Here is a 10,725-nt window from a genome sequence, read left to right as displayed (position 1 = left end):
TAGTTCCTTGCACGTAGTAGGCATTTAAAAATTGTTGAATTGAATTTCAAACCTCAAATAGCTTGTTGTTGTGCTCTTGGTAATTGAGAGTCTTTTAACTCATTCAAAGTTATCCACCCTCATTTCCCATCAAAATTCCCATTTCTTTGCATGTTCTCATCAGTACTCAGCCAGACTTTGAACTGATTATTGGATGAAAATAATTCAGTGCACCTAGCCTTGCCAAAAACAGATCCCCCATAATGTTTTATTGAGTTAAATTGATGAATAAATCCTCCTGGGGTAGGTAGGGATGGACATGAAATCATTTCCATTTTAAGCCTAAGGAAGAGAAAGTTTAATCTGTTTGCTTAAAGTCACACAGAGAGTTAGGAGTGGTGATTAGCACTGGGAACCAACAAGAAGATGCTTTCTTGCTGAAATTTCATTTTCCTCATTTCATCGAATCTGTGTGATCACAGGCCTAAGACTTCCTAACCTTCACCACTCTCATCATTTGTGGCCTTTAAACTGACGTTTTCTTTTAGGAAACTTTTGTTTTAATGAATTCTTTATAACTTTCTCTGTCATTGATAAGTTGTTGCTTTTGAAGTAACACAGAAATAATATGTAGTGTGAGGAGAGTTTACCAGAATCATTCTAAGATGAATTTAGAATTACTTCTGATATACATATCCCCTATAACTTATCCTCAGTAATGAAGAGCAGAATCTGGCCTCCAAACTCAGCTCTCTTTTTTCTTCACTTGTCATTGGCTTCTTTCCCTTGTTTGTAATGTTCATTGGAGCTAGATTCTCTGTGCCCATCCCCCCTTTACCTTGGGATGGTTCCATTGCCTGTATCTATTGATGATCTTCCATAGTGTCAACCCTTCCCTTGTCAGAACCATGATGATGATGATGATGGTGATGAATCTCTCATTGACCTCAGCCCCTGGATGACATAGGCAATGGTGACCTTGTCCTGGAGATAACCAGCCCTGTGGATGTCCCAGAATCCACTTTTGGTCTTGTTAGGGGAACCCCAATAAGGTTTTGGTCAGGTGTAGGATATTGTGAGCTGGCATAGTAGAATAAAGAGGTGAGCCCTAGGAAAAGAGGAGAACTCGGGGTGAGGTTCATAAGGCACAATAGCATTCAGCATTGATTAAAAGTGAAATTCTATTAAAGAAAACACTGTAGGATATTTGAAATATTTTATTGAAATGTAATAATTAAAATGCCATTTTAAAGTGACATCATCAAAGAAATGTCTGATTAAAAAGGATGGGTTATGAGATGAGTTACTGGGTAATAATTAATTTATTAATTAGGGCAGCAAATAATCAATTAATTGATGTTCAGTGGTCTCTGTGGGTGACCAAAGACAAAAACCATGGCAATTCCTAAAAGCTTAAATACCTTTGGTAAAGGAGGTGCCCATGACAGGTGAAAATCAACCCTGATTGGTGAACAATTAATATGAGGGCGGGGTGGATTTTCAAATGAGGAGGTGGGCTAAAAGTCTTCAGTTTCTCTTGCTGAGAACTTGGTTTAATCATGAGACTCAGCTACCTCCAGCCATCTGGACAAAGGAACCCATCCCTATCCAGACCACTTTGGTTGGTTTTCTCTTTCATAGAATTTGGTGACCCCAAATTCTAATGGAGGGTTCCAAGGACTGGGGCTCATTTCCTTGGGGGTAAAAACTCGCCCAGCCTGGATTCTATTTATGCTTTAGATAGAAGTAAGGCCTTTTAGTTGAGTGGGTTCCTGCCCAAGATTGAGGAGCATATACTGGAAGGATGTGGGCAATTTCCTCTGTCAGCAATGTCCTTCAGAGACTGACTGAATGACCTGCAAGGGCTGGTCTCTGAATGAGGAAATAGAAAGGAAAACCCTCAATTGTAATTTAATAATTGTTTATTAATATAATTAGAAATAATTATTTCTCTCAGTAAAAAAAGAGAAAAACATGGGCTAATCACTTGGCAAGATTGGGGAATAACTGATGGATAGCCCTTACCTGTTGATATGCTTCTTGGTGGAATGCTCTTGGAACATTCAGTGAACAAACTGGTGGGAATATAGGGATAGGAGGATGTTGTGAGGATAAAAGGAGATGATATTTGTAAAGCAATTTGCAAACTCTAAAATTATGGTACATAAATACTAGCTATTATTGTTATCATCATCGTTATCATTATCATGTTTATTATTTTTGGAGTTACATAGAACGGACAATCAAAAATAAAGACCTGCATTCTTGGAGTGAGTAACCACATAGATAAGACCACAGATTTCATGGAATGTAGAAATCACATTTCTTACCTGCTGACCCAGAGGTAAATTACTACTTCCTGTAGTAAATTAACAGGTACAAAAACATGCATGTCAGATTCAAGAGACTAATATACATAAGGACTATAATGTGAAGATACTGCTAAAAGATAAAGAACAACAGAGGTCAAGAGAAATGTAATAACCAGTGGGGTTCCAGATGACTGATGTTGAGATATATTTTTCTCAATTCTTTTGAGAGGTGAAACATTGCATTTGATAGCAATTTCTTTCAGTATTTGGGATGGTTTTTACTTGACTGCTTTTTTTTTTCTAGAAGAGAGGGTGTGTGTGAGTAATTGGGAAGCAGTTGATAAGTAGGAAAAGAAGCAAAATGCATCAACAAAATATTTTTTTTAAATAAAGTAAAAGAAGAGCTTGTTGCCAAATGGGGAAAAGAGTCATGGACATAGGACTCCTACCCTTTTTCTCTTCTTAGCTCCAATGTTCATTTTTAAGAAGGAATTTTTTTGTTGACTGGTTTGGAAGTTTAGTTAGAGTTTGCTACTGGTAGAGGAGGTGGTGATATTTGACCCAGAGGTGGGAATTATGGGGATCATTTCATTTTATTTTTGTCTCTCCCAGGTGCCTCGCCTACAGGAAGTGCTTGATATTATCAAATGAGGTAATATATGTAAAATGCCTCATGAGCCTTAGAGTGCTACATAAATGTTAGATATTGACAACAATAGTAAAAATATTTTAAATGAATGAATAGATGTTGTTAAAGGATAATTTCTTCTTTCTGGCAAGACAAAAGAACTAGAAAGGAGCTAGACATTAGCTTTTCTAGAAAACTTTAGTCCTGACCCAGATGAGATAATTTGAATAGAAATTGTTTCAGGAAAATTGAAACACTAATGCATTGTTAGTGGAGTTGTGAAATGATCCAACCATTTTGGAGAGCAATTTGGAACTATGCCTAAAGGGCTATAAAAATGTGCATACTCTTTGACCTATCAATAGCACTTCTAGGGCTATATTCCAAAGAGATCATACAAATGGGAAAAGGACCCACGTGTACAAAAATATTTATAGCAGCTCTTTTTGTGGTGGCCAAGAATTGGAAATTGAAAGGATGCCCATCAATTGGGGAATGGCTGAACAAGTTGTGGTATATGAATGTAATGGAATACTATTGTGCTATAAGAAATGATGAACAGGCTGACTTCAGAAAAACCTGGAAGACTTATATGATGCTGAGTGAAGTGAGCAGAACCAGGACAGCATTGTACGCAGTAGCAGCCATGTTGTGTGATGACTAATATTGATAGACTTAACCCTTCCCAGCAATACAAGGATCTAAGACATCTGCAAAGACCTCATGATGGAAAATGCTATCTACATCCAAAGAAAGAACTATGGAGTTTGAATGTAGATTAAAGCATGCTATTGGCTATTTTTTTTCCTTCTATTGAATTTTGTTTCCCTTCTTGTGGTTCTTCCTGTTGGTTCTAATTCTTACTTATAATACCACTGATGTGAACATATGTTTAATAGGAATGTATATGTATAATCTATATCAGATTGTGCACCATCTTGGGGAGGGAGGGGGAGAAAGATTTAAAACTCAAAAGCATATGGAAGTGATTGTTGATAAATCAAAATGAATTAATAAAAAAATAAAAAAAATATCGTTTCAAAGACAAGAGCCATAAAAATAGATGTGATTTGTAGTGTTTTCAAATCACAAAACTCTATCTGTATTAGAGGGAGGTACAGGAGCCAGAACACTCTCCTAGCTCTGGCTTGGGTCTTTGTGTCTCTTGAGACTGGGCTTTCCCTTCGCCCTTTTACACTGCAGAGAGGGCTAACTCAGTAGCCACCAGGTAGAGGAAGCTTCATCCCCAAGTAAGGTGATAGGTCCATCTCCATCGAATGCCTAGTATTCCTTTTAATATGTACCAGGAACATAACAAGGCAGAAGACGAGGCAGGTGCCTGGAACCAGGGACAGAGACATTGCAGAATGACCTTAATATTCCTCTCTCCCCAGGAGCGGTCCCCCTGCTTTCCTTTGAAGCCCAGCACTATCTGGGTTCCACTGGGAAGAGCCACCTGGGGATTAAGATAGGAGATCAAGAAGGGCCAGAGCTCTAATATGAGACATCTAAGGCCAATGCTGCACATGGTCAAAGTAGCTCAAATCCTAATTTGAAAGCTGTCAGGAAAATTTCTCTGCTTGTAGCATATCTATTACTAGTCTAGTCAAAGAGGACTGAACTTCTGAAACCTTGAGAAATTCATTTAATAGTAATAATAAAAAAGAAATTCATTCTTTTGGATTGATGATTCCCTCTCCAGGATCCTCCTTTATCCCTGGGGGTTAGGATACAGGCACCTGAAGAGTTGTGGACAGCTGGGTGGGGCCAGGGAAGAAAATGTATGAGAGAGGATGCTGAAAGGAGGGAAAAGAGCATAGAATAGGAAAGGTGCTAGAAAAATAAACCATGGAATTTGGCTAACTTCTCCATTTTGCTGGGGAACATCTATGCCAGACACGATGAAGATGGTGGCCATACCTAGATCCAAATAGACTTTTTCCATAGATTTGTAGTGAAGGAGACACAGAGCCAGATGATGGTGATGATGCTGATGACAGAGATGAAGTCTAAGATTCTGGAGATTTGGGTATTGTCTGAGAAGAAAAAGAGTAGCCAGGCTAAAGCTAAGCAGTAAGCCCTGGGGAAGGCAGTGGGCAGTCTAGGTCAGGGAATGAAGGGACAGAGAAGGGTGGAGGCAGGATTGACATTACATGTAAACTTTAAGCCACCTACATGTCACAACTTCAGAGACATCAGGAAGCCTGCCCACCCCACCCCACCCTAATTCCAATGCCTTCTTTATATGCTTGATGGTGTCTGCAATATCTTCACCTGGAGATAGATCCTTTTGTTCCGCAATGAAAATAAACTGGAAAAGGCAAATGCCCCCAAGAAATATAAAAACTTGACTTAGTTTCATACCATAGTTATTTTTTAAAAAGTCTTTTGAGAATTAAAAGGGGATAAGGGGATGGGTGCCTGAGGGAAGAGAAAGATTGTGTGCCACTGAGGTGGAGAAATTATAAAGAAGTCAGATACTGAGAGTGCCAAAGAAAAACTTAGTTGACTGCACAGTTTTGCCAAGGGAAAACCCTGAATGCGAGGCAAAGTGGTTAGCAAGATCTTCCAAGGATTATTGATCTTTTTGGTGGCATGTTCTCTTTAGCAGTCTGATGAAACCTCTGGACCCATTCTTAGAATAATGTTTGTTGCCTATATTCATGGTTGAAGGAAATACTAGATTTCAGTTTGAGAAGGAGTTCTTACTCTGTGTGTGTGTGTGTGTGTGTGTGTGTGTGTGTGTGATCAACTCCTTTGACAGGCTGGTGAAGCCTAGGGATACCTGCTAAGAATAATGTTTAAAATGATAATATAAAATACAAAGGATTACAAAGTAAGCCAATTATGTTGAAATATCAAAACATTTTTTAAAAAGCTCACAGACACTAAGGCTAAGAACCCCTCCTGTCTGAATCCCCTAAGAATCCCCAATCTGAAGGGAACCAGTGCTGGGGTTTGGGGGTACAGCAGAGGTCAATTAATAAAATGACCCAGAGATCCATAGAGAGCACTTCCAGTGTGTCTGGGGAGTGTGGTCCCAGCGTGGAATATGGTCACATAATGTCCAGAGTCCTGCATGGAACTCATGGACACTGTTCTTCAGCTCTACTAAATGTATCCAGAGGGGAGATGCAAAGCATTGAGAGGAAGCTGGTTCCACACAGGCAGATGCAGAAAATGTGAATGTACAGTCTGATTTGGTCCAAGACCTGCTGTTTCTGCCCTGCCATGGAAAGCAGCCATTGTATTCAGATCAGTTGTATTGGTGATGGAGGCAGGAAAAAGGAGGAAGGTGGGGGAGAAGGAAGAAGGGAAAAAAAATGGGACCTGATATTTCTTGACTGAATGTCTCTACCCTGATTCCCCTAGAAATTTAGTTCCTATACCTTGCAGACCTGGGAACACCTCTAATCTCCCCTCTATTATTAAGGCTTCTCATTGGAGAGTTGATTTATTTGGAGTCATGCCAATCCCTTCCTTACTGACACAAGACACATCTTTACTGTGACTATTCCCTGCTTGACTATCCTCTGCCTAACCTCTACACCACCTACCCCAAGCAGATTCTTGGCCCCATCCACTCCCCAACAGAACCCCTTCACTCTGTTGTTGGAATCACAGATTATTCTGGAAACATAAGAATTCAAGAAGCTCAAGATCCTACAGTCAATCTCTGACATCAAGGCCATTGTGTCCCCACAGCAGCTTCCAACTGCCATGGAATTCCGTTTTGTGCTGATACTTCTTGTTCTATCCCCCTCCCCTCCCCTCACCACAACCCACTGAACCTATTTGGAGTCTGTGACATATGTATAGGTTTTGTCTTCTAATTCTGCTTGGACTGGGGGAAAGCTGCCATTTTTAGTCAAGCAGATGGAACCCAGATGTTCAGCTACTTAGCCTTGCTACTCTGAAATTCTTACTTCATAGTCCAAACACTACCTGAGTGAGAGGTTGGATTGAACTGGATTGAACCCTAAACACTACCTTCCATCTCTTTGCCTTAATTCACTTTCCCCAACCCAAGAACTTTTGGCCTCCTTAGCCTTAATTTTGTATTACATTATCTCTCTGCTTTACAAACCTTCATCAGGTCCTTTCTTGCCACTGCTTCTTTAGGTCCTCTACATTCTCCCTCCCTCATCACAGGCTTTCCAGTAACCAATGGCATCAATCCCTCCCCTCCTAGATCTGCTTCCTGTCCAAGTGATGCTACTCTGCTAAGAGATGTACGTTTGTAGGGGGGTGCTGTGTAGGGACTGGGGAAGATAGTTCCCATTTGTTTGGTAGTCTATTTGACTGCCACTTATATGATTATGGGATTATAGGGAGACCTCAGAAGCTATCTGACCCAACCCCCTCATTTGGGGAGAAATGATGCCCAGGGAGGTTGAGAGAAGTAGCTTTAGGTCTATGATCCTAAAATCTTTTTATGTTTTTTTGGTCCTTATCACTGTGTTCTTCTATTAACCTTCCATTTACACTGTACACACCTTGTATTTGCATAGTTATTTTTATGTTGACTCTCTAGTTAGCATGTGAGAACTCCTTGGGGGTAGGGACCATGTTTTTGCCTTTCTCTGTATTCCTAATGTTCACTTAGCACAGTGTCTGGCTTAACAAATGAATGCCAACTGACAGAGTGGCTCTGAATATTTGCCATTAATCAACTAATATGAATTTGCATTTAAACAGAAGAGAGGGGTATTTTAATGCCAGGTAGATGAGGGAAATATATTTATGTCTATATACACATATACATAGGTATACATATATATGTATGTATATCTCTTTTTCTCTATCTCATCTATCTTTCTATCTATCTATCTATCTATCTATCTATCTATCTATCTATCTATCTGGTGGAAGGGATGCTTCCAAGTTTCCTTTGACATAATCTAGCCCTGCCCTCATTTGATTTCTTTGGGCAGAGGTTGGGTGATTTCTTGTTAAATATATTATACTGGGTAATCCTTTGGGGTATGGATTAGACTAGATGATTGTGGGGTTGCTTTCAACTCTTAAATTCTGTGATTGATTATATAATGCTCTGTTCGCAATGAAGTGTAGTCCTCATTGAAAACCTCATTGATTATATATTTATGTATCATATGTCTGTCAAATTGGGCAATTCTTTTGCATGTTGCTTGATAAACTCCCTAGAACATCCCCCATGCTGCCTCTTACAAACCATATCTCCTCTCTCTCCCAACCTTTGCTCTGCCCCTTTCCTCTCCTAACCCCCAACACATATAAATACATTCTCAATAAACAATCTAACACCATGCCTAGAGATGATAGCCTTAGATAAAGCCCTAAATATTAACCAACCAGGACTGATGCCAGTCCAATCCCTTATCACTTCATGTTGGTTGGGATCCCTGCCTCAAGTCTCTCCCTTCTCCAGTCTATCCTACACTTAGCTGCCAAAGTAGTCTTCCTAAAGTACACACCATTGAATTGTCTCTATTGAATAAACTAGTGACTCCCTCTTACTTCCAGGATCAAACATAAAATCCTCTATTTGGCATTCTTATCTCTTCATTATTGTGTTCTCTTCTACCTTTCCAGGCTTCTTCTACCCTAAACTCTTTCGTTGACTCATATCCATCGACACTGGCCTTCTTGTTCCTTAAACAAGATCTATCTTCCTGTGCTGTGTGTTTTCGCTGGCATTCCCCTATGCCTGTAGCTCTCCCCCTCCTCATTTCCACTTCCTTGGCCTTAAGCTTCAGCTAAATTCCCATCTTCTGTTAGAAGCCCCTCCCAATCCCCCTGAATGCAGGTGTCTTCTCTCCATTGAATACCTCAATTTAACCTATGGATAGCTTATTTGTACATAGAGTTTTTTTTTTTGAATGTTGTCTCCCTCATTATTAGACTGTGAGTTCCTTGAGAGTTTAGACTACTATTCTTACTTCTTTCCACCACTCATAGATTCATATTAACAAGGCTTTATTAGGGATTTTTGTTCTACTACTAATAAAAAGTGTAAGACTTGTTTCCTTACCTGGAACAATTCCTTTAAGACTTAGCATGGTTCAGTGGAATGAGCACTTGTGTTAGTGTTAGAAGACTTGGGTTCAAATCCTGCTTCTTCCACTTAACAAACTGTGTGACTTTGGGTAAGTAACTTGCTCATTCTGGGACTTGGGTTTCTCACTTGTAAAATAAGAGCATTGTACTGGATAACCTCTGAGGTTCCTTTCTGCTCCAAATCTGCTCTGTAATTCTATGATCCATAATGACCAGTGTCTGCAGTAATAATTGAGAGGGAACCAAATATACCGTAGTCAGACAAAAAGATAAGCATGCTGGTACATACTACCCCCTTTTACTTGATAATCTTGGAATTTTTGCTCTGTTAGTAACTTCTTAGCCAGCTGGGGAGGCACTGAATCTTCCCTGATGGAGGTTGATATGGATCTGGCCTAGTTTTTTCTAGGTGAGATGGTGGTTTCTAGTTGGGTGGGATGGTTTCTAGGTGTGGGTGGTGGCAAAAAAGTAGCCTTTTATCCTCTCACACAGCCACCACCTTAGTCCAGGCCCTCATTCCCTCTTGTCTACTGTATTGCAACAGCCTCTTGTTTGGTCTCTGTACCTCAACTCTTTCACCACTTTATTCTACCTCACATGCTGCCAAAATGACATGGAGCGCAGTTCTGACCTTGTCACTCCCCTGTTTAATGAACTCCAACACTGAAACCCGGAAGAGTGTGAGGGCATGAATCAGAGGGGAGATCTCATGGCAAATGGGGAAAAAATGAGCAAGGGGCAGGCAAAAGTTAATAATGAATGGCCCAATCAGGGACATAGGAAAATTCCTACCATTGAGCAATATCCTCTCTGTTACCTGCTGTAATTGGTATTTTTAAGGGTGAGGCACCGCAGAAAAAGGGGGCTGGGGTGGGGCAAGATCTACAAGGCAGTAACATTTAACTCTTTAGAAAAGGAAACTCCTTTAAAACTTTAAACCAACATGAAAGGGAGGAGAGGAAGGGAGATTTTACTAAAGTACTTAGTTAAGAGGGGAAAAAAGAAGGGAAGAATTAAGTAGCTAGATTTAAAAAAGAAAGACAAAGGAGCTAATAAGTTTAACAAAACTTCAAGACTAGGGGGTTGTAGCTTGAGAGTGAGTGGAAGAGAGCTGGGGGGAATAGGGCTGCTTTAAAGTACATTAAACTCAAATGACTGAAGAGAGAAGGTATTGTGTTTCTGCAGGAGGAGAAGAAAATAAATCTCAATTTGGAAAAAAAAACCACTTAGAGACAAGTGGAGAAAAATGTAAAAATAACTCTCATAACTTTAAATGTGAATGGATTAAACAACACAATAAAATGAAAAAGAGTAACAGATTGAATAAGAAAACAAATCTGTTTCTGGCAAGAAACACAATTAAAGATCAAAGACATACACAGAATACAAATGAGGGGCTGGGAAAAGATTTACCGTGCAGGTGTTGCACCTATAGAAAGATTTACAGGTGAATCTAAAGAAGCAGGAATTGCAATCATACTATTAGACAAAACAAAAACAAAGATTCATAACATAAAAAAGATTAAACAAAGAAAATACATTGTGCTGAAAGGAACCATAGAGAAGTCAATATCAATATTAAACTTATATGCTCCAAGTGCCTTAGTATATACATTTATAAAGGAAAATTAACTGAACTATAAGGAGCTATAGAGAGTCATTCAATAGTGGTAGGAGATTTTGATTCATTTAGTTTTATTTAATATACTACAACTTTGCTGATGTTATTTTTTCAATTAATTTTTAGTTGACTTTCTAGGGTTCTCT

The 10,725-nt window shown here is 39.4% G+C and overlaps 1 pseudogene; it reads right to left on the bottom strand.

The window, feature by feature from the left end:
- Nucleotides 1-684: 684 nt before the first annotated feature.
- Nucleotides 685-6,641, bottom strand: LOC110213955 (transmembrane protein 202-like; annotated as a pseudogene).
- Nucleotides 6,642-10,725: the final 4,084 nt, after the last annotated feature.

The sequence above is a fragment of the Phascolarctos cinereus genome, unplaced genomic scaffold (assembly GCF_003287225.1).
Source record: "Phascolarctos cinereus isolate Bilbo 61053 unplaced genomic scaffold, phaCin_HiC Scaffold_3;HRSCAF=262, whole genome shotgun sequence".
In the NCBI taxonomy this organism is placed as follows: Eukaryota; Metazoa; Chordata; class Mammalia; order Diprotodontia; family Phascolarctidae; genus Phascolarctos; species Phascolarctos cinereus.
The sequence above is the reverse complement of the archived record's forward strand: the minus strand, read 5'-3'. Positions and strand labels throughout refer to the sequence as shown.